Consider the following 24,299-nt stretch of genomic DNA (forward strand, 5'->3'; position numbering starts at 1 on the left):
ACTTGGTTGATTTTTAAGTATTGCTTAACAAGTTAAGTATTGCTTAACTTGCTCTTCTTTTCTTATTTTTTGTAGACTGAAAGTTAAAGGCTTGGTTATATTTAAGCTCAATTTTTTTGTGTGGAGGATTCTTTATAGGTGGTGAGGTGTACTTCATATTACATGATTGTCCTTAATGTCAAGTTGTTCCACTCACAATGACACTGAGATTGGTGCATGAATTCAAGTATTGTCAGCCTGATCCACTCATTATAAAGTTCCCCATCAGCCTTTCACCTAATAGTTTTAGCAGCCATTAATGAACATTCCTTAGAGCCACTGTCTCATTAGGGTTTACAAAAATGGTGACTTTCTTATTCTATCATTCCTCCTGCATTTAGTAACTAAAATTCCTCAACTAAGAATCTTCCCTTATCAACTATTTAGTTACCCTAAAACACAGTTCAAATAGAAAAGAGAGGCTGGTACGTTTTCTTAAGCAGTAGATTTAAGTTGTCCAATACTTCCTATGATATCAGTATTTGGATTTTTTAACTTTTAGTTATTTATATATTGCTAGAAAAAATTCCTTCCCTCTAGATTTTCAGTTTATTACCATGGAATGCACAAAATATTCTTGTATAACTCTTCTGACTTCTACCATATCTCCTTTTTCAAACTTTAAAGTGGTATGTGTATGCATATGTATGTGTATATATGGGTGTGTGTGTGTGCATCTGTGTTTGTATTTTAATTTATCTTTACAAAGAGCCAGTTTAGGTTTATATATATTTTTGGCGACCCCAGAAGTTATTTTCCCTTCTATAGGTCACTTCGTAAGTGATTCCAAGTACTCACATTTGTTTCACGTTTGGAGCTAGTCTGGAGGGTGGGTAGGGAATTTCTTAGGTAATTTATAGTTCCAAATTACCTTTCTGGTTCGTTTCCTCTGCACAGATTCAACTTCTAGTACCTAATTTTACTATCCAGAGCCAATTTAGAAATCATCAGGAAAACATTCCGCTGCTTTTTACCTCTCGTCAACAAATTTATCTGCAGTCTTGCCTTTTTTTTCTTTTTTTCAGGTTTTCAAAGAGGTTTATTACCAACGGGAGGAGCAGCCTGCCTGCGAGGCTGGAGGCCCGCGGTGGGCCCGTGCGAGGCCTCCCGCTCAGGTGCTGCTCCGCGTGGGGCTCTTCCCCGGCCCGCCCCGCTTGGGCAGCATGGTGGCGCTGGGTTGGCGGGGCATCCTCTGGCTGGATCCTTCCCGGACGCCGCGTTCTGTAAGCGCCGGGCCTCCGCCGCCGAGGGCACCGCTGCCTTTGTTTCTCCCTCGGGTCTCAGGCACGCCGGGCGTGAGCAGGGGCACGGCCGCGGGGTCTTGGGGCTCGCTCGCCAGCCTCTGCCCGGCGCACATGCACTGAGCATCTGGAAGACGGCGAGGGGCACCACGTTCAGCTTCAGCACGTCCACCAGGATCTTGCACACGTCGGGGTCCATGGCGCCGCCCGCCGCCTGCGCCAGCTGGAACACCTCCATCTCCTCGGCGCCCAGCACCTTCTTCCGCCGCAGCGCCAGCTTCTGCAGGTCCGCCTCCAGCCCCGGGGGCGCCCGCGCCCGCGCCCGCGCCCGCGCCCGCGCCGCCATCTGCGGACGGCGGAGGATGAGTGTCCGCATTCTTGCCTTTTTTTAAAAACCCTATTCCCATTCCCTCTCACCACAGTGAAAGTTGGTAATTATTCAACTAGGCATTGCATCTATCCCTCCCACATTCCTACAGACCTTGGGTCATTAATGAATGATTCTCAATTATCATTAAATTCTATCAACTGACTTCCTTCAGTCTGTCAACAGGCTTAAGTCTCTCCCATCTTAGTCGAACAGACACCTCCCTTTATCCTATGTTCCCTTCTAGTTACCTCTGTATGTCTTTTCTTCTCATTACAGCCAGCCCACTGAAAACATAATCTATTGTTTCCACTCATAATCTTTCCTCCACCCCCATTACTTCCCCAAATCTCCTCTTGCCAAAGTCAGCAGCGGTTTCTTCCTTGCTGAAAAACAGTGCACTCACCACAGCATCTGATGCTCTTGACCTCCTTGAAATGCTTTCCTTTCTCCACTTTCTTGGACCCCATCCTCACACTTTCCCTGATTATTCTTCTACTTTTCTGGCCATTCCTTCTTAGCCTCCTCTGCAGATTCCTCTTCCTTTCTGGAATAGAGAAGTCCTTCAGATGTCAGACTTCCCACTGTCCTTAGCCTTCTTTCCCCACTTACCCTGGAAGACAATGGCACCAATTAATCTTTACCGGGAGATGGCTTCCAGAGTTGAACTCTGGTCCAAAACATTCTGAGGAGGTCTTCTGTGTCCACACTGGACTTGCCTAGATGTCCTAGAGGCACCACAAAGGCAAAATGTCCAAGTCTGAACTCATCATTTTTCCTCAAAACTTGTTTTTCCTCCCATCCTTCCCTCTTGATAAATGATACTGCCATCTATCCAGTTATCCATGCCAGAGATCTGATGTGATGGCATGAGATAGTATGATTACAAAACAGAAAAGCCACTCGATTTTGCAAGTAAAAAGAAGATTTATCATATGCTTAAGGATAAGTTCATGGAAGGCATTTATAAGAATTATAATCAGGTCTCAAAGGAATCTCCTCAAAATCTCTATCTCCCAAGTTCACTTGAATTTTTTTTTAAGTTTTTATTTTTTTGGCTTTCATCTGTTTCCTCCCTCTGTGAACTAGATTTTTCTGCTAATATATGGCTCACTAAGACTAACACCAATCCAGCATGACCTTTCAGGGAAAGCTCACAACAGCATTTCCCTGTTCATACCAGGAGAGAGTCACATTGCCCCAACCTACCCAACTCAAGTGGTGCAAACATGTCTGCCTATGTCCTCTGCCTTAGCTGGATCTGTAGATGAGAACAGATGCTTTTTCGAATGTGTTGTGGGAAAGCTAGGCTATACGTCGAGAGTTAGTCCTTGACTTTTGACTCTTCACACACCCTCACATCTAAGAAATAATGATGAAGTTCTGTCAAGTCTACTTTTCTAATATTTTCCAAATCTAGCCACTTCTCTTCATTCCCCTCTCTCACTTCTCTAGTTAAGGCTGCCCCTTCCTAGGTCCTTCCAATGTGTCCCTATATTCAGTCCCTCTTTCTTCACATCCATCCTCTACACTGCAGCCAGAGTGACCTTTTTAAAGTACCAATATGATAACATCACTTCTTTACTTAAATCTTTTCATAGAACATGTCAAGGCTGACACCTGACATGTCAAGGTGTCTGTAGGTCAATTCAAACTCCTTATTATGACTATATTAGTTTCCCAGGGCTGATGTAACAGATTACCACAAACTTCATGACTTAAAACCATGGAAGTTTATTCTTTTACAGTTCTGGAGGCTAGAAGTCCAAAATCAAGATGTTGCCACGGCCATGCTTCCTCTGAAATCTCTTGGGAAGAACACTTCCTCACCTTCTTCTAGATTCTGATGACTCCTGGCAATCTTTGGCGTTCCTTGGCTTGAGCTGCATCATTCCAAACTCTACCTTCATCTTCACATGGCCTTCTTTTCTGTGTGTCTGAGTCCTCTCCTCTTCTTATAAGGACACCAGTCACTGGTTCCAGGGCCCACCCTAAATCCAGAATGACTTCATCTGAGATCCTAAACTAATTACATCAGCAAAGACCCTATTTCTAAATAACCTCACATTCTGAGGTTCCAGGTAAATATGAATTTTGGGGGGAATACTCCTCAACCCACTACAATGGCCTACAGGTGTCTTTTATGATGATATGATATGGTATCTACTCATCTCTCCAGCCTCATCTCTTACCATTCTCCAGCTCTCATATAATCTCTAGTCATAGTAAGCCCCTTGCAATTCTGGAACCACAAGATGCTCTTTCTTACTTCTGGATTTTTGCATTTCCTGCCCACTTCTGTTTGGAATCCTTGCAGTCTACCTTTGCCTGGGTCTTACTATTTTTCAGATTCAGCTGCTCTAGGAAGTCTTCCCAAATCTCACCCATCATTGCCATATGCTCTCCTTACCCACAAATTCCCATTTTACCTTCCACTTACCTCAATCATAGCGTGTATCCCACTATTTAGTAATTTTAATTGTCTCACTTCTCCTGTAGGTCTCTTTTCTCAATTCTTTGCCACCGAAACAATCAGTAAGGGACGAATCATTTCTTGTTTTCTTTTCATTTGCTTTTGTATTCTCACTGCCTAACACAGTGACTAATAGGCACTCTACAAGTGATTATAGAATGAATGAATGAATGTCTTTGAAAAGTGGTTCACATATGGTAAGAATTTCTAGGTGTTAAAGCTGATATGCAATAGCATCTGTGGTGGTTTCTTTATTCAGATTTGTCCTTTAGAGAGAATAATAACTTCGTCTGAGAAAATTGAGGGAAGCGCTCCATGAATATTGAATATTATATTAGGCAGTATTAAATTACCCCATTTAGTTTTGGTGTTGCATGTGTTGAAAACCCACTTTGATCTGACCATAGCGCTATTCATTTTGATTATCCTTAGATCAAATAATGTAAGATTCTCAATTACAGTCATAAATTTGAATGATATAATTACCATATGAATGGGTTTGAATTCCATATTAATATTAACCTTAAAAAATTATGTGAGTTTTTTCTAAAGAGAAGAAAAGCCTCTATTGAAATTGGAAAACGTGTATACCTACAAGTGAAAGAACTTGAAATAGAGCCTTAAAGAAAAGAGAAAAGTTAAAGTAGATAGTATTGATTACTTTCAGGTAACTCACCACTCTCATCACCAATAGAATTTAAATTATACAGGCACTTTGAATAAAATGAGGACAAATGTTATTAAGAAGATCACATTCCTTTTAGTTAGTCATTTTTGGAATAAAAGGCTCCCCAGATTCTTGAATGTTTTCCTTTTTGGTTGATATAGCATCAAGGATTATATAAGTGTGTAGCAGGCACATATACTTATATATGAGTTGTCTGAACTAAAAGAGCCTACAAGCTAATTGTGGTGAAGGACATCAACAAGTAGGACATCAAGAGTGGGGACAGTTTCTGGAGGCCCTTGGCCTCCTTACGAACCCTGAGACCCAGTCATGGGTAAGTTCTTGTAGCTGTGTTTAAGGGAGTTGTAATGACCTGCCAAAGGGCAGCTGGGGAGATCAATGGGATGTGGTGAGGTACTCCAGACTAACACAAACGCAAGCTCCCAAGAAGCATCAAGAACAAAATAACTCAAAGGTGGAGAAACTGAGCTGTGATGAGACCAAGAAAGGGGAGTTCATGATGGTCACCTGGTTTTCAGATAGTGCTCTGGGAACCTACTCAGCAAAATGGAAGAGCATGACTTGTAGAGAAAAAGAACTACACTTTTCCTTCACTTTTCCGTCCTTCCTCTCATCTTTCTCTGTATCTCCGTCTCTATCCTCTTTCTTTCTCTTCTCTCTAACTCACACTACTCTCTTTGTTCCTCTCTGGATTACTGGAAAATTGAAATAAAAGCAAAGACAAATCCCTGCTCTTCACATAACCTTTCCCTGTTGCCTATCTCCCTGTGAACAAAGGCCATAGCTGGAAAGAACTAGATATTCTCTTATAACCTTCATTTCTGAAAATCTATTCATTCAGTGTGTTTTTTGTCATTCATTCATTTGTTCATCATTCAACATTCGACATTTATTGAGCCTCTAATGTTTTAGGTATATAATTTGTCTTCCAGATCAATTATTTTCAATCTGTTTCTTTTTAAGTTATGCAAACTTTTTTTCCAGTAAAAGATTGCTGATGTTCAATATGGAAAACATGACAACTGCACTGAACGAACTGGGGGTGGGGAGGGACACAGAACTTGGCCAACTCCTACCCTGCCCTATTCTGCAGCCCCTGAAGGATGCTATGTGGAGTATAGCACACACACCACTGTTCTATAATGAGCACACTCTCATACATTGCATTGGAAATGTGAATTAGTACAACGACTTTGAAAACAGTCTGACACATAAAGTGAAAGATACGTCCACCCAGTTCTACCCCAGGGTATACACCTAAGACTGAAACTCACACATATGAGAACCACGGGACATGTCAAGAGTAAGCACAGTTCATAAGAGCCTCAAAATGGACCCAGTTTTAATTTCCATCAACAGTAGAATGGGACCTCCCTGGTGGCGCAGTAGTTAAGAATCCGCCTGCCAATGCAGGGGACATGGGTTTCAGCCCTGGTCTAGGAAGATCCCACATGCCGCGGAGCAACAAAGCCTGTGTGCCACAGCTACTGAGCCTGCGCTCTAGAGCCCGCAAGCCACAACTACTGAGCCCGCACTCCTAGAGCCTGTGCTCCACAACGAGAGAAGCTACTGCAATGAGAAGCGTGGGCACCGCAATGAAGAGTAGCCTCCGCTCGATGCAACTAGAGAAAGCCCACACAGAGCAACGAAGACCCAATGCAGCCAAAAATAAATAATTAATTTACAAAAAAACCACAAAACTGTAGAATGGATAAGTAAAATTGTGGTAAAGAACAATTACAGTGGATAAACTACATGGAGCAACGTGGATGAATGTAACAATGTTTAATGACAGAAACAAGAAAAAAATAATATGGACAATATGGTTGCATTTACATAAAGTTCAAAAGTAAGCAAAACTAAACTACATTATTGAGGAGATGCACACGGAGAAGGTTTGAAAGACTAGAAAGAAGAACAAAGAAGTAATTACTATAAAATCAGGTGAAGTTACTTCCAGGGGAGATGAAAAGGGATGTTACTGGCAAAGGTCACAGGGAGTAGTAGGTGCTTTGGGGATGCTAGCATTGTCTTATCCCTTACTCTGGGAAGTGATCACACTACTGTTTGTATTATTTCTTGACTTAGTGGGGTGATTATACCTGCATTTGTTTTCTAATTATTCATTAAACATACTTTATGTTTTACATCTTTTCCATAACATTTCTTGCTTGTTTAAATGGCTAAGCAAACAAAATACCATTGCTCGATTCCAGGGGGGTGGGGCAGTAGGGAAAGGGACCAACTTTGACGATTTTGGAGTCTCTAGCTCCTGGCACAATGTCTACACCAGGCGAAAGGTCTATAAATGCTGGCTCAACCAAACTGGCTTAGGCAATGTGACATGATTTGAAAGAATAAATATCTTGCAGAGCCCACAGGCTACACCCAAAATTCTCATCTTTACTCCATGTCAAAGACAAAATGCTGCTGTGGTTTTGTGATTCCGTTTATCTTACTATGCATTATTTAATTTATACTGAGTAAAAAATATTTATTTTCTTTGGGGACATCAGTGTTTTTAACTGAGTTTTGTTTGTTTAACTCAGTACTGACCTTTAATTTCAAACTTCGTAAAAATTTTTCTAAATCTAGACAAAACAATTGACCTCAGTCTCTAGCACAGCCAAACACATACTAAAAGTTGGCGGATATAGACACATAGTGTATGTGTGTTCTTGATTTTCCCTGTTTCTCCTTAAAAGATTGACCAAAGGAAACTCTGGTTATTTGTGGGTTAATTTTGTTCTAATTGAGAATTCACTGTATTCTATGTTATGCAACTAAATTAAAATACTTCATTTACTTTAGATAATAGCTACATCTTTCTATTGGTCAATTATTAACGACCAATCAGATTCTTTACCTGGTTTAATCTTATCTATGATAATAACCAATCCTCTGAAAATTATTAGCCTCAGATGCAATTACAAAAATGTTGAGATATTTTAATAGTTTTCAATGTTTTTAAACATAGAATTAATTGAAAAAAATAATTTATATATACATCATGTATAATGTTGTGGTTTTTTTCAATAGTTTAATTTTATTTATTTGTCATACATGATAGCTGTAACAGCCTTAACATAAATTGAAATAAAATGAAGAAAATTTCACTCATAAGCCCAATGCCACCACAAATCAAACTGTTTGCAGTATTAATTATACAATTTAGTTCCCTATTTTTTAAATTAATGAGATCATTTTAAAAGATATGTTAGTCTTTGCTCTTCTATAAACTAGAAAGAAAAATATTTCATATTTTTCGTTTCCTACTTAGTTCAAAATTATATGTAGGATTGACAACAAATGTTAAGAATTCTATGTATGCTCTTATATTCCAGTGTATAAATTGTCCTATAAACATTCACCCATAAGACAAAGATCTGAAATAAAATACATCAAAAATAAACCAAAATGAATAAGTGGTTATGTTTATCTCATATAAATTCTAGAAACAATGTAGGTGTCCTAAGTGATATCATGTTCTCATAACTTATCCTTGCATCTTCTATCCAATTATTAAATATAAATGACATTTATTTAAAGTTATAGAAGAGAAACTTAAAAGCTTTTGCACAGCAAAGGAAACCATAAACAAGACCAAAAGACAACCCTCAGAATGGGAGAAAATATTTGCAAATGAAGCAACTGACAAAGGATTAATCTCCAAAATTTACAAGCAGCTCAAGCAGCTCAATAACAAAAAAACAAACAACCCAATCCAAAAATGGGCAGAAGACCTAAACAGACATTTGTCCAAAGAAGATATACAGACTGCCAACAAACACATGAAAGAATGCTCAACATCATTAATCATTAGAGAAATGCAAATCAAAACTACAATGAGATATCATCTCACACCAGTCAGAATGGCCATCATCAAAAAATCTAGAAACAATAAATGCTGGAGAGGGTGTGGAGAAAAGGGAACACTCTTGCACTGTTGGTGGGAATGTAAATTGATACAGCCATTATGGAGAACAGTATGGAGGTTCCTTAAAAAACTACAAATAGAACTACCATACGACCCAGCAATCCCACTACTGGGCATATACCCTGAGAAAACCACAATTCAAAAACAGTCATGTACCAAAATGTTCATTGCAGCTCTATTTACAATAGCCAGGACATGGAAGCAACCTTAGTGTCCATCAACAGATGAATGGATAAAGAAGATGTGGCACATATATACAATGGAATATTACTCAGCCATAAAAAGAAATGAAATTGAGTTATTTGTAGTGAGGTGGATGGACTTAGAGTCTGTCATACAGAGTGAAGTAAGTCAGAAAGAGAAAAACAAACACCGTATGCTAACACATATATATGGAATCTAAGGGAAAAAAATGTCATGAAAAACCTAGGGGTAAGACGGGAATAAAGACACAGACCTACTAGAGAATGGACTTGAGGATATGGGGAGGGGGAAGGGTAAGCTGTGACAAAGTGAGAGAGAGGCATGGACATATATACACTACCAAACGTAAGGTAGATAGCTAGTGGGAAGCAGCCATATAGCACAGGATGATCAGCTCAGTGGTTTGTGACCACCTAGAGGGGTGGGATAGGGAGGGTGGGAGGGAGACGCAAGAGGGAGGAGATATGGGGATATATGTATAGCTGATTCACTTTGTTATAAAGCAGAAACTAACACACCATTGTAAAGCAATTATACTCCAATAAAGATGTTAAAAAATAAAATAAAATGAAGCCACAAAGAACTTTGCAGCCTACCTCACAGCAGCGTTGAGGAACAACGCATTGAAATAGTTTTGTAAACTGTGAAGTATTTAACCATTGGGGAGATTTATCGTGCGGATGGAACGTTTTAATTCACTAACTAAAGATAAATGCAATAAACCAGAAAAATCAGATGAGATGAAGACAAAGCCCAGTAAAGGTGGTCTTTGATGTAGAACACAAAGATTGAAAGTGTGATGGTGTTCCCTGGTGGGAAACTTCAATCTAGAATTAAGATTCAAGTGTTCCTATAAAGAGTCAACAAAGGAAGAAACAAAAACAGAAACAAAAAACCCTCAGTCTATTATCCAAAACAAAACAGGAACTTGCAAGCTAAGGAAAGGAGGGCTGAATGAGACTTATCTTGGGTTTAGAAGCAGAGCCCTCTGAGGCTCTGAGTGCCATTTTATTGTCCTCTGTGGAAGTGTGGGTGGAGGATTCATGTGAAAGCTCCTACTGCCAGTGCGCTCAATCACTGACAGAAAATCGCCCTGGTGTTGGGGGAAAAAACCTTTCATTTGGGGTATAGAAACTGAAAACAAGTTAAAATTAATGGTTACAGCATTTTAAAAAATCCTCCTTTCGTACCTCTATAAGGAATAAAAAAAAATATATTGTTCACTATTAATGTTATCTAAACATTGCTGACTTATGCATTTGGACCATAATACAGAAAATGAACTTAAATATTTTTATCATGATGTCTAAAAACACACAAAAATGTTTCATAATTAAAGCCTTAAATGACCCTATCTTTTCTTTTCTTCTCGCACCAGATCCTGGGACACAGGCTGCTTTCTTCATCCTTCATCCCTGTCCCCCTGGCCATAATCATGTTTGTTTTAAGGAATTTTCCTGCTGATCATTCTGGAAAACCTGTTTTATCTCCATTCTCTCCTCGGCTCTCAGGTAAGCTCCTTTTGTGTTCCCTCCATTCACTGTCTCCATTTTCGTTTTCCTCTTCAGTTTCCAGTCTGACCTGGACCTTCACCATCCACTGAAATAACCTTCTTATGGCCAAAGCAGTGAACTTGAAAGAGGTAAGACTGCAGGCAGATGTAGGTGAATAATGAAGGAGGCTATTACCCCAAACCTAGGTGAAAGAAAATGGCATCTGGAAACAAAGTGATGTCAGTGAGGGCCGATAAGCCTGGATTCCAGTTCTGAGTGAGAGAGAAATCACAGGTGACTGAGTGGGGCAATGCTGCCACTTCCCGATATCAGGAACAGCAAGTCTGTGTTGGTGGGGGCAGGGGGAGGAGAAGGGTTTATTAAACCGGCTCTGCACAGGCAAGATCACACTAAACACGAGTGAGGACTCTCCCATACCAGGTGTCTGATGGAGGGATCCCCCCTCTACAATGGGCAGGATGGTTTGGCCCCTTAAAGATTTCTAGAAAGTAAAACCAGAAGCCAGACCTTCTTTTCTAGAAACAAAGAAGGTTATTAATTCAAACAAAAGAATGCAATCCAATATCAAAGCAATACTGATGAGTGACAACGACTAAGGCTGGAATTTTCTGTCCAGAGATGTTGAACTGTTTCTGTTTCAGAAGACTACATTGCCACGTGAAAGATAATAATAACAGATATCATTTACTGAACATTTTATATACTAGAACTTAAAACATCATGCTAAGAATTTTTCATACAGTGTTTGGCTTATTCTTCATAGCAGTTATACAAGGTAGAGAATTAATATAATCACCATTTCAGAGGATGCTAAAACACACAAAACTGAGTTAAATACTTGGCTGAGGTCACTCAGCTGGCAAGTGATGGGGCTAGAAGTTTATCCCAGGCAATCTGATGCCAGAACCCACCCTCCTAATTGCTCAGGTGCCTGAGTGTCATTCACCTATTTCTGGGACTTGTGTTCTTGGAGGTGATCTATGAGGATCACACGCTCCTCTGATGAGATAGCTCTGCAGATAAGGAGGAAGAATCTGAAAGTTGGGGAGTCTAACTGTGGGTCAAACCTAAGAAAGTGAGGTGACCGAGATTATTAAGAAGCTCCCTATTGCATCCTGGACAGTGAGGTCCTTTCTGGTTATAAGCCGGCCTAAACTGGTTTTCCTGCTTAGTGTGAAGAACAAAAGAGAGATCTAATCAGAAAGTCTTGTGAAGGGGCAATATATCAGTGTATCAGAGGAAGGGTGAAGGGGCAGTTCTCGAACGCAAGGTCTTATTTTTTTTTTTCTCACAAGAAAGTTTATATTTAAAATAAAAAAAAAATCAGTCATGGAGGCATTCAAGTAGTAATAATGTTATACAGATTTTGCTTTTCCTTTATATCAAGACAGATTTGCAAGGCCTTCTGTGGTGGAGCAGTGGTTAAGAATCCGCCTGCCAATGCAGGGGACACGGGTTTGAGCCCTGGTCTGGGAAGATCCCACATGCTGCAGAGCAACTAAGCCTGTACGCCACAACTACTGAGCCTGTGCTCTAGAGCCCGCGAGCCACAACTACTGAGGCCATGTGCACAACTACTGAAGCCCGCGTGCCTAGAGCCCGTGCTCTGTAACAAGTGAAGCCACCACAATGAGAAGCCCACTCACCGTAACGAAGAGCAGCCCCCGCTCGTGGCAACTAGAGAAAGCCCGTGCGCAGCAACGAAGACCCAACACAGCCAAAAATAAATACATAAATTTATTTATTTAAAAAAAAGACAGATTTGTACAAGTGTTTGCAATAGTTTGTATACAACCTGCAGTCCTTTATATATATACATATGTATATAAAATAAATTTTGTTTTTAGATTTGATTTTAAGATGGAAGTAGTCACGCTAATTGGTATGCGTACAGGCCCAAGTGATCCACCGGCAACACATTTATGAATACAAATTTTACAGGCAAGAACATTTTCATACATCTATCTGTATCTGTCTATAGACAGATATAGTAAGAAAATAAACTTAAAAATTAACACAAGGAAGTCTACTTTGTCAAGCTAACCCCTTATGTACTGGTGGTCATTTTGCTTTTATTGCAGAGGTGCAAAACGGAGCAACAAACTTGAATAAAATTTCATAACCCTTGTGAAAATAATCCAAACCCCAGGGATTACTCTACTTTGCTTCTAGTTGTTTCTCTTATTTTCAGTGGCTCAGGTTTCTATCAGAAAAGACAGATTTTACTGTAAAGCATGCTTAGTTTATTTTTCTGTATAGGGGAGAAAGTGTTCGACTCTGTGATTAGATGGTCACTAACATGAACAAGAAGAATCAGGTACAATTTTTGTTTAAAACAAAGAAAAATCCCCAAAATTCTGGGGATCTGGCATTCACCAAACATCCTTTGGAAGATTCCAAAGTTAAATCCCTTAAAAAGGAGAGGGAAAAAGAAATGAAATGCCAGTGTCTTTGCAAGGTCTTATTGATCAAGGAAGATAAAATCAGCCCCTCCACAATAAGAGAGAGTAAATGGTTGTAGTGACAGAAAGAGAGTTGAAGTCTCCACAAAATGAGGAGTCCTTAATATTTTACAGGACTAACCATGTGATCCCATTCAAATGCATGTTTCAGTCCCTTTTTAAAGTAGCATTTTTTACCTTTTTAAACATACAATTATAAATAAGGCCCCCTTTCTTCTTCCCTGATAAGTATCACAAAATTTTATCTCTGCTTCCTAAGTGTCAGGAGACCCTCTTCTCCTTACCTGAAAGTCCTGAGGCTACAACTTCCCTACTGACCAGAGGATCTCAGATTGTCCTCTTAAGAATAAAAGGAATCATACAACCTTGGTGTGGTAGGGAACTGGGGTGTGATGGTCCTTTGGCTACTGGCTGGTGAGCATTTCCCTCCTCCCTTATTGCCATGCAATTGTTGGAAATAACAAAGATTTATTTTTAAATTTTGAGTCTGTGGTCTTTTTTTTCATACCAATTGGATACCAGCTTGGCAGAATCTGGAGCCATGTAGACCCTGAGGGTGGCCTAGGTAGACTATGGAATCACTCCTTACATTGTCTCCACTACCCAGGGATGCCATATTAATTTCTGCCTCAAGCTGTTTTCAGATCAGAAAGACTTGATTTTTCTGGCAGGGATCATAAACCGTAGGTGTCTGTCCAGAATCTACGCCAGTTCTCTCCACTTCTTATCACTTTCCTACATAACCCTTAAAAATTGGGTAACTTTTTGTCTGTAGGGTAAAGTGACTTTCTACATGAACTCTTCAGTCCAAGAGTCAGGAAGGGAGGTCTACTCTGAGCTCATTTTGTTTTAGACACATGAAGCAAGGAGAACCCTAGTGGCCAGATTGTGTTTTCTACAGATCATTCCTCATTAAAAGGAACTCGAGCTCCTCGGAGAAGTGGCTGATTCCAGAGACTACCAGGTTCATATCAAAAGAACTCAGGAGGGACTTCCCTGGTGGCTCAGTGGTTAAGAATCCGCCAGCCATGGGCTTCCCTGGTGGCGCAGTGGTTGAGAGTCCGCCTGCCGATGAGGGGACATGGGTTCGTGTCCCGGTCCAGGAAGATCCCACATGCTGTGGAGCGGCTGGGCCCGTAAGCCATGGCCACTGAGCCTGCGCGTCCAGAGCCTGTGCTCCACAACGGGAGAGGCCACAACAGCGAGAGGCCCACGTACCGCAAAAAAAAAAAAAAAAAAAGAATCCACCTGCCAATGCAGGGGACACGGGTTCGAGCCCTGGTCCGGGAAGATCCCATATGCCGCAGAGCAACTAAGCCTATGAGCCACAACTACTGAGCCTGTGCTCTAGAGCCTGCGAGCCACAACTACTGAGCCTGTGTGCCACAACTACTGAAGCCTGTATGCCTAGAGCCCACTGCAATGAGAAACCCATGCACCACAACCAAGAGTAGCCCCCCGTTCGCTGCAGCTAGAGAAAGCCCGCGCACAGCAGTGAATACCCAACGCAGCCAAAAATATGTAATTAATTAATTAAAAAGAAAAACCTCAGGAGTCTTCTAGAATAAACTCTCACTGGCCAAGAATGGTTAATTTGAACATCACTAAGGTTAATAACTGCAACAGATTAAAACACATCAAATGTATTTAAGCCTTGTGTTTAAAATAATACTTTAAAAAACTCCAACTAATTTGTCACTTTTGGAGGGTGCTAGCGAACTGATTCATTAAACTTGAAAACTGGTAACTAGAGCAAAGAAGTAATCATTACTCCTGTATTTCCTATACATACTACTTCAGAGTAACCAATACTTGACAAGCAAACTTTCTCTTTATAGAATTACACATGGAAAGAAGGAACAATAGAAATAGAATATCAGCATCTTGCAATCTCTAATGGATTCATCTAGTCAATGATCATCAGTGGCTGCTAAATCACAAAGAACACAATTGGACTTTCTGTGCCACCTGATAGAAGTACACACAACACTACTCACAAAATTGTCCTGGAGCTCAGTCATCTTGGAACCGGTGGAGGCCTGCTGGAAATAGGACTTCTAAAACAACAAATATGTCTGGAAGGCTGTGGTCCAAGGCCATTTTTGCTGGCTATAAGTGGGGTCTATGGAACCAGAGGGAACACAAAGCTCTCTTGAAAACTGAAGATGTATATGCTCCAGATGAAACTGAATTCTATCTAAGCAAGAGATGTGTTAATGTATACAAAGCAAAGAACAACACAGTAACTCCTGGTGGAAAGACTAACAAAAGCAGAGTAATCTGAGGAAAGATAACTCATGTTCATGGAAACACTGGCACGGTTTGTGCCAAATTCCGAAGCAATCTTCCTGCTAAGGCCATTGAACACAGAATCCATGTGATGCTGCACCCTTCAAGGACTTAAACTTATTGAAAGTAAATAAATAAAAGTGTGGATCTGTTCTCTTGTAAAAAACTAAAAAACAATTGTTGGAAATTAAAAAGCCAATGTCAATCAGGTTATTCATTAGATCCAATTTACAGGAAACTTAAAGGACACAGGAACATGTTAAATGACAAGACCAGGATGCAAACTCCAGTGGACAATGGAAACTATGGGAAATACAACCCAATTTCTTCAACAACAACAAGAAGATTCATGGGCATATTAATCAAGTTTCTCCAGAGAAACAGAACCAATAGTATAGATAGATAGGTAGATAGATAGATCAATCTAGAGAAGAGTGGATTATTATAAGAAATTGGCTCACATGATTATGGTGACTGACAAGTCCTAAGATCTGCAGTCAGCAAGCTGGAGACCCAGGAGAGCTGATAGTATACTTCTGTTCCAAAGGCCAGCAGTTTCTAGACCCAAGAGAAGCTGAACCCAGTTCGAACCCAAACGCAAAGGGAAACAACGATAATCCAGCTTAAAGGCAGTCAGTAAGTGGAATTCTCCCTTATTCAGGAGAGGGTCAGCCTTTTGTGCTACTCAGAGCATCAACTGATTGTGTGAAGCCCACCCCCATTAGGGAGAGCAAGCTGCTTTACACAGTCTACTTATTTAAATGTTAAATTCGGGACTTCCGGGAATATGGCGGAAGAGTACGACGCGGAGATCACCTTCCTCCCCACAGATACACCAGAAATACATCTACACGTGGAACAACTCCTACAGAACACCTACTGAACGCTGGCAGAAGACCTCAGACCTCCCAAAAAGCAACAAACCCCCAACGAACCTGGGTAGGGCAAAAGAAAAAAGAATAAACAGAGACAAAAGGATAGGGACGGGACCTGCACCAGTGGGAGGGAGCCGTGAAGGAGGAAAGTTTTCCACACACTAGGAAGCCCCTTCGCAGGCGGAGACTGCCGGTGGCGGAGGGGGAAAGCCTCGGAGCCGTGGAGGAGAGCACAGCAACAGGGGTGCGGAGGTCAAAGCAGAGAGATTCCCACACAGAGGATCAGGGCCGACCAGCACTCACCAGTTCGAGAGGCTTGTCTGCTCAGCCGCTGGGGCGGGCGGGGCTGCGAGATGAGGCTCGGGCTTCGGTCGGAGCGCAGGGAGAGGACTGGGGTTGGCAGCGTGAACACAGCCTGCAGGGGGTTAGTGCGCCACGGCTAGCCGGGAGGGAGTCCGGGAATGTCTGAAGCTGCCGAAGAAACAAGAGACTTTTTCTTGCCTCTTTGTTTCCTGGTGCGCGAGGAGAGGGGATTAAGAGCGCTGCTTGAAGGAGCTCTAGAGACGGGCGCGAGCCGCGACTAAAAGCGCAGACCCCAGAGACGGGCAGGAGACGCTAAGGCTGCTGCTGCCGCCACCAAGAAGCCTGTGTGCAAGCACAGGTCACTATCCACACCGCCTTTCCGGGGAGCCTGTCCAGCCCGGCACTGCCAGGGACCCGGGATCCAGGGACAACTTCCGCAGGAGACCGCACGGAGCGCCTCAGGCTGGTGCAACGTCACACCGGCCTCTGCAGCCGCAGGCCCGCCCCTCACTCCGTGCCCCTCCCTCCCCCCCGGCCTGAGTGCGCCGGAGCCCCCGAATCAGCGGCTCCTTTAAACCCGGCCCGTCTGAGCGAAGAACAGACACCCTCCGGCGACCTACGTGCAGAGGCGGGGCCAAATCCAAAGCTGAGCCCCTGGGAGCTGTGCGAGCAAAGAAGAGAAAGGGAACTCTCTCCCAGCAGCCTCACAAGCAGATGATTAAAGCTCCACAATCAACTTAATATACCATGCATCTTTGGAATACGTGAATAGACAACAAATCATGCCAAATTGAGGAGGTGAACTTTGAGAGCAAGATTTATGATTTTTTTCCCCTTTTCCTCTTTTTCTGAGTGTGTATGTGTGAGATTTTGTGTGTATAGCTTTGCTTCCACCATTTGTCCTAGGGTTCTATCTGTCCGTTTTTTTATTGCTATTTTTCATTTTTTTCTTAATAATTATTTTTTTATTTTAATAACTTTATTATATTATATCTTTATTTTACTTTACCTTCTTACTTTCTTTTTTCCTTCCTTCCTTCCTTCCTTCCTCCCTCCCTCCCTCCTTTCTTTCTTTCTTTGTTTCTACTTATATTAATTCTTTCTTTCTAGTTTTTCTCCCTTTTATTCTGAGCCATGTGGATGAAAGGCTCCTAGTGCTGCAGTCAGGAGTCAGTGCTGTGCCTCTGAGGTGGGAGAGCCAACTGCAGGACACTGGTCCACAAGAGATCTCCCAGCTCCACATAATATCAAATGGCGAAAATCTCCCAGAGATCTCCATCTCAACACCAGCACCCAGCTTCACTCAACGACCAGCAAGCTACAGTGCTGGACATCCTATGCCAAACAACTAGCAAGAGACGAACACAACCCCACCCATTAGCAGAGAGGCTGCCTAAAATAATAATGAGTCCACAGACACCCCAAAACACACTACTAGACGTGGACCTGCCCACTAGAAAGACAAGATCCGGCCTCATCCACCAGAACACAGGCGCTAGTCCCCCCCACCAGGAAGCCTACACAACCCACTGAACCAACCTTAGACACTGGGGACAGACACCAAAAACAACGGGAACTACGAACCTGCAGCCTGCAAAAAGGAGACCCCAAACACAGTAAGATAAGCAAAATGAGAAGACAGAAAAACACACAACAGATGAAGGAGCAAGATAAAAGCCCACCAGACCTAACAAATGAAGAGGAAATAGGCAGTCTACCTGAAAAAGATTTCAGAATAACGATAGTAAAGATGATCCAAAATCTTGAAAATAGAATGGACAAAATGCAAGAAATATTTAACAAGGACCTAGAAGAACTAAAGATGAAACAAACAATGAAGAACAACACAATACATGAAATTAAAAATACTCTAGATGGGATCAATAGCAGAATAACTGAGGGAGAAGAACGGATAAGTGAACTGCAAGATAAAATAGTGGAAATAACTACTGCAGAGCAGAATAAAGAAAAAAGAATGAAGAGAACTGAGGACAGTCTCAGAGACCTCTTGGAACAACATTAAACGCACCAACATTCGAATTATTGGGGTTCCAGAAGAAGAAGAGAAAAAGAAAGGGACTGAGAAAATATTTGAAGAGATTATGGTTGAAAACTTCCCTAATATGGGAAAGGAAATGGTTAATCAAGGAAACACAGAGAGTCCCATACAAGATAAATCCAAGGAGAAATACGACAAGACACATATTAATCAAACTTTCAAAAATTAAATACAAAGAAAACATATTAAAAGCAGCAAGGAAAAAATAACACACAAGGGAATCCCCATAAGGTTCACAGCTGATGTCTCAGCAGAAACTCTACAAGCCAGAAGGGACTGGCAAGACATACTTAAAGTGATGAAGGAGAAAACCTGCAACCAACATTACTCTACCAGCAAGGATCTCATTCAGATTTGATGAAGAAATTAAACCTTTACAGACAAGCAAAAGCTGAGAGAGTTCAGCACCACCAAACCAGCTTTACAACAACTGCTAAAGGAACTTCTCTAGGCAAGAACACAAGAAAAGGAAAAGACCTACAATAACAAACCCAAAACAATTAAGAAAATGGGAATAGGAACATACATATCAATAATTACCTTAAATGTAAATGAACTAAATGCTCCCACCAAAAGACACAGATTGGGTGAATGGATACAAAAACAAGACCCATATATTTGCTGTCTGCAAGAGACCCACTTCAGACCTAGAAACACATACAGACTGAAAGTAAGGGGATGGAAAAAGATATTCCATGCAATTGGAAACCAAAAGAAAGCTGGAGTAGCAATTCTCATATCAGACAAAATAGACTTAAAAATAAAGACTATTAGAAGAGACAAAGAAGGACACCACATAATGATCAAGGGATCGATCAAAGAAGAAGATATAACAATTATAAATATTAATGCACCCAACATAGGAGCACCTCAATACATAAGGCAAATACTAACAGCCATAAAAGGGGAAATCAACAGTAACACATTCATAGTAATGGACTTTAACACCCCACTTTCACCAATGGACAGATCATCCAAAATTAAAATAAATATGGAAACACAAGCTTTAAACGATACATTAAACAAGATGGACATAATTGATATTTATAGGACACTCCACCCAAAAACAACAGAATACACATTTTTCTCAAGTGCTCATGGAACATTCTCCAGGATAGATCATATCTTGGGTCACAAGTCAAGCCTTGGTAAATTTAAGAAAATTGAAATTGTTTCAGTATCTTTTCCGACCACAACGCTATGAGACTAGATACCAATTACAGGAAAAGATCTGTAAAAAATACAAACACATGGAGGCTAAACAATACACTACTTAATAACCAAGGGATCACTGAAGAAATCAAAGAGGAAATAAAAAAATACCTAGAAACAAATGACAATGGAGACACGGCGATCGAAAATCTATGCGATGCAGGAAAAGCAGTTCTAAGAGGGAAGTTTGTAGCAATATAATCCTACCTTAAGAAATAGGAAATATCTCGAATAAACAACGTAACCTTGCACCTAAAGCAATTAGAGAAAGAAGAATTAAAAAAACCCATAGTTAGCAGAAGGAAAGAATTCATAAAAATCAGATCAGAAATGAATGAAGAAGAAGGAAACAATAGCAAAGATCAATAAAACTAAAAGCTGGTTCTTTGAGAAGATAAACAAAATTGATAAACCATTAGCCAGACTCATCAAGAAAAGAAGGGAGAAGACTCAAATCAAAAGAATTAGAAATGAAAAAGGAGAAGTTACAACTGACACTGCAGAAATACAAAAGATCATGAGAGATTACTACAAGCAACTCTATGCCAATAAAATGGACAACCTGGAAGAAATGGACGAATTCTTAGAAATGCACAACATGCCAAGACTGAATCAGGAAGAAATAGAAAATATGAACAGACCAATCACAAGCACTGAAATTGAAACTGTGATTAAAAATCTTCCAACAAACAAAAGCCCAGGACCAGATAGCTTCACAGGCAAATTCTATCAAACATATAGAGAAGAGCTAACACGTATCCTTCTCAAACTCTTCCAAAATATAGCAGAGGGAGGAACACTCCCAAACTCATTCTACGAGGCCACCATCACCTTGATACCAAAACCAGACAAGGATGTCACAAAGAAAGAAAACTACAGGCCAATATCACTGATGTACATAGATGCAAAAATCCTCAACAAAATACTAGCAAACAATCCAACAGCACATTAAAAGGATCATACGCCATGATCAAGTGGGGTTTATTCCAGGAATGCAAGGATTCTTCAATATACACAAATCTATCAATGTGATAAACCATATTAACAAATTGAAGGAGAAAAACCATATGATCATCTAAATAGATGCAGAGAAAGCTTTTGAAAAAATTCAACACCCATTTATGATAAAAACCCTGCAGAAAGTAGGCATAGAGGGAACTTTCCTCAACATAATAAAGGCCATATAGGACAAGCCCACAGCCAACATCATCCTCAATGGTGAAACACTGAAAGCATTTCCACTAAGATCAGGAACAAGACAAGGTTTCCCACTCTCACCACTCTTACTCAACATAGTTTTGGAAGTTTTAGCCACAGCAATCAGAGAAGAAAAGGAAATAAAAGGAATCCAAATTGGAAAAGAAGAAGTAAAGCTGTCACTGTTTGCAGATGACATGATACTATACATAGAGAATCCTAAAGATGCTACCAGAAAACTCCTAGAGCTAATCAATGAATTTGGTAAAGTAGCAGGATACAAAATTAATGCACAGAAATCTCTTGCATTCCTATACACTAATGATGAAAAATCTGAAAATGACATCAAGAAAACACTCCCATTTACCACTGCAACAAAAAGAATAAAATATCTAGGAATAAACCTACCTAAGGAGACAAAAGACCTGTATGCAGAAAATTATAAGACACTGATGAAAGAAATTAGAGATGATACAAATAGATGGAGAGATATACCATGTTCTTGGATTGGAAGAATCAATATTGTGAAAATGACTCTACTACCCAAAGCAATCTACAGATTCAATGCAATTCCTATCAAAGTACCACTGGCATTTTTCACAGAACTAGAACAAAAAATTTCACAATTTGTATGGAAACACAAAAGACCCCGAATAGCCAAAGAAATCTTGAGAACGAAAAATGGAGCTGGAGGAATCAGGCTCACTGACTTCAGACTATACTACAAAGCTACAGCAATCAAGACAGTATGGTACTGGCACAAAAACAGAAAGATAGCTCAATGGAACAGGATAGAAAGCCCAGAGATAAACCCACACATGTATGGTCACCTTATCTTTGATAAAGGAGGCAGGAATATACAGTGGAGAAAGGGCAGCCTCTTCAATAAGTGGTGCTGGGAAAACTGGACAGGTACATGTAAAAGTATGAGATTAGATCACTCCCTAACACCATACACAAAAATAAGCTCAAAATGGATTAAAGACCTAAATGTGAGGCCAGAAACTATCAAACTCTTAGAGGAAAACATAGGCAGAACACTCTATGACATAAATCACAGCAAGATCCTTTTTGACCCACCTCCTAGAGAAATGGAAATAAAAACAAAAATAAACCAATGGGACCTAATGAAACTTTAAAGCTTTTGCACAGCAAAGGAAACCATAAACAAGACCAAAAGACAACCCTCAGAATGGGAGAAAATATTTGCAAATGAAGCAACTGACAAAGGATTAATTTCCAAAATTTACAAGCAGCTCATGCAGCTCAATAACAAAAAAACAAACAACGGAATCCAAAAATGGGCAGAAGACCTAAATAAACATTTCTCCAAGGAGGATATACAGACTGCCAACAAACACATGAAAGACTGCTCAACATCATTAATCATTAGAGAAATGCAAATCAAAACTACAATGAGATATCATCTCACACCAGTCAGAATGGCCATCATCAAAAAATCTAGAAACAATAAATGCTGGAGAGGGTGTGGAGAAAAGGGAACACTCTTGCACTGCTGGTGGGAATGTGAATTGGTTTAGCCACTATGGAGAACAGTATGGAGGTTCCTTAAAAAACTACAAATAGAACTACCATATGACCCAGCAATCCCACTACTGGGCATATACCCTGAGAAAACCATAATTCAAAAAGAGTCATGTTCCAAAATGTTCATTGCAGCTCTATTTACAATAGCCCAGAGATGGAAACAATCTAAGTGCCCATCATCAGATGAATGGATAAAGAAGATGTGGCACATATACACAATGGAATGTTACTCAGCCATAAAAAGAAACGAAATTGAGCTATTTGTAATGAGGTGGATAGACCTAGAGTCTGTCATACAGAGTGAAGTAAGTCAGAAAGAGAAAGACAAATACCGTATGCTAACACATATATATGGAATTTAAGAAAAAAAATGTCATGAAGAACCTAGGGGTAAGACAGGAATAAAGACACAGACCTACTAGAGAACGGACTTGAGGATATGGGGAGGGGGAAGGGTAAGCTGTGACAAAGCGAGAGAGAGGCATGGACATATATACACTACCAAACGTAAGGTAGATAGCTAGTGGGAAGCAGCCGCATAGCACAGGGAGATCAGCTGGGTGCTTTGTGACCGCCTGGAGGTGTGGGATAGGGAGGGTGGGAGGGAGGGAGACGCAAGAGGGAAGAGATATGGGCACATATGTATATGTATAACTGATTCACTTTGTTATAAAGCAGAAACTAACACACCATTGTAAAGCAATTATACTCCAATAAAGATGTAAAAAGCAAATTACAATTACATAAAACATCAAATAAATAAATAAATAAATGTTAAATTCATCCCTCCCCCCAAAAAAACCACCAAAAACAAAAACAAACACACTCTCACAGAAACAGCTAACAACAAACAACATTTGTCTAGATATCTGGGTAATAATATTTGACCAAATATCTGGCCTCGTCAAGTTGACATGTAAAAGTATCTATCACAATAGGATAAGTTTGGATTAAAAGAGACTAACTAAACAGACATTCAGCAATGAATGGAACATACTTGTATTCTAATCCCGACCAAGAAAAACTGTATGATTTTTTTTAAGTAATATGATAAATAAAATGTGAACACTGGTTATTTGATGATGTAAATGAATTCTTTTAAAAACTTTTTAGGTGGGAGAATGGTATTGTTAAGTTTTTTAAAAGAGTCCTACACCCTTGGTGATACATATTCAAATATTTACAGATAAAATTCTCTGACATCTGGCATTTGCTTTAAAATAATAAAATAATTTGGGATGGTGGAAGTGGGAGCTATAGATATTAGCCTTGTGTTGATAAATATTGAAGCTAGGTGATAAGTATGTGGAAATTCATTATATTATTTTCTCTAATTTTGTAAATACTTGAAATTTTCCACATAAAATTTTTTTCTTTGTAAAAGCTTTATTTTCTAAGACACATGAAATATTTAAAATAAATTGCTTCAAATCAGATTGTGTTTAGTTATTATTGATCTCTCTGCTCTGTCTAAATAGTCAACTCTGGACTTCCCTGGTGGCGCAGTGGTTAAGAATCCACCTGCCAATGCAGGGGACACAGGTTCAAGCTCTGGTCAGGGAAGATCCCACATGCCGCTGAGCAACTAGGCCCGTGCACCACAACTACTGAGCTTGCACTCTAGAGGCCGTGAGCCACAACTACTGAGGCCATGTGCCACAACTACTGAAGCTCACGTGCCTAGAGCCTGTGCTCCGCAACAAGAGAAGCCACTGCAATGAGAGGCCAGCAAACTGCAACGAAGAGTAGCTTCTGCTTGCCACAACTAAAGAAAAGCCCACGTGCAGCAATGAAGACCCAGTGCAGCCAAAAATAAATAAATAAATAAATTTTAAAATAAATCAATCAATAGTCAACTCAGAGCCTGCCCTTCAGATGTTTATCAAAGTAC

General features: G+C 40.4%; 2 pseudogenes; one reads left to right on the forward strand and one right to left on the reverse strand.

Moving 5' to 3' along the window:
* Positions 1-975: 975 nt before the first annotated feature.
* Positions 976-1,687, reverse strand: LOC101325622 (mitotic-spindle organizing protein 2B pseudogene; annotated as a pseudogene).
* A 13,280-nt stretch (positions 1,688-14,967) lies between these two features.
* Positions 14,968-15,329, forward strand: LOC101325908 (large ribosomal subunit protein eL33 pseudogene; annotated as a pseudogene).
* Positions 15,330-24,299: the final 8,970 nt, after the last annotated feature.

This window comes from Tursiops truncatus, chromosome 3 (genome assembly GCF_011762595.2).
Source record: "Tursiops truncatus isolate mTurTru1 chromosome 3, mTurTru1.mat.Y, whole genome shotgun sequence".
In the NCBI taxonomy this organism is placed as follows: Eukaryota; Metazoa; Chordata; class Mammalia; order Artiodactyla; family Delphinidae; genus Tursiops; species Tursiops truncatus.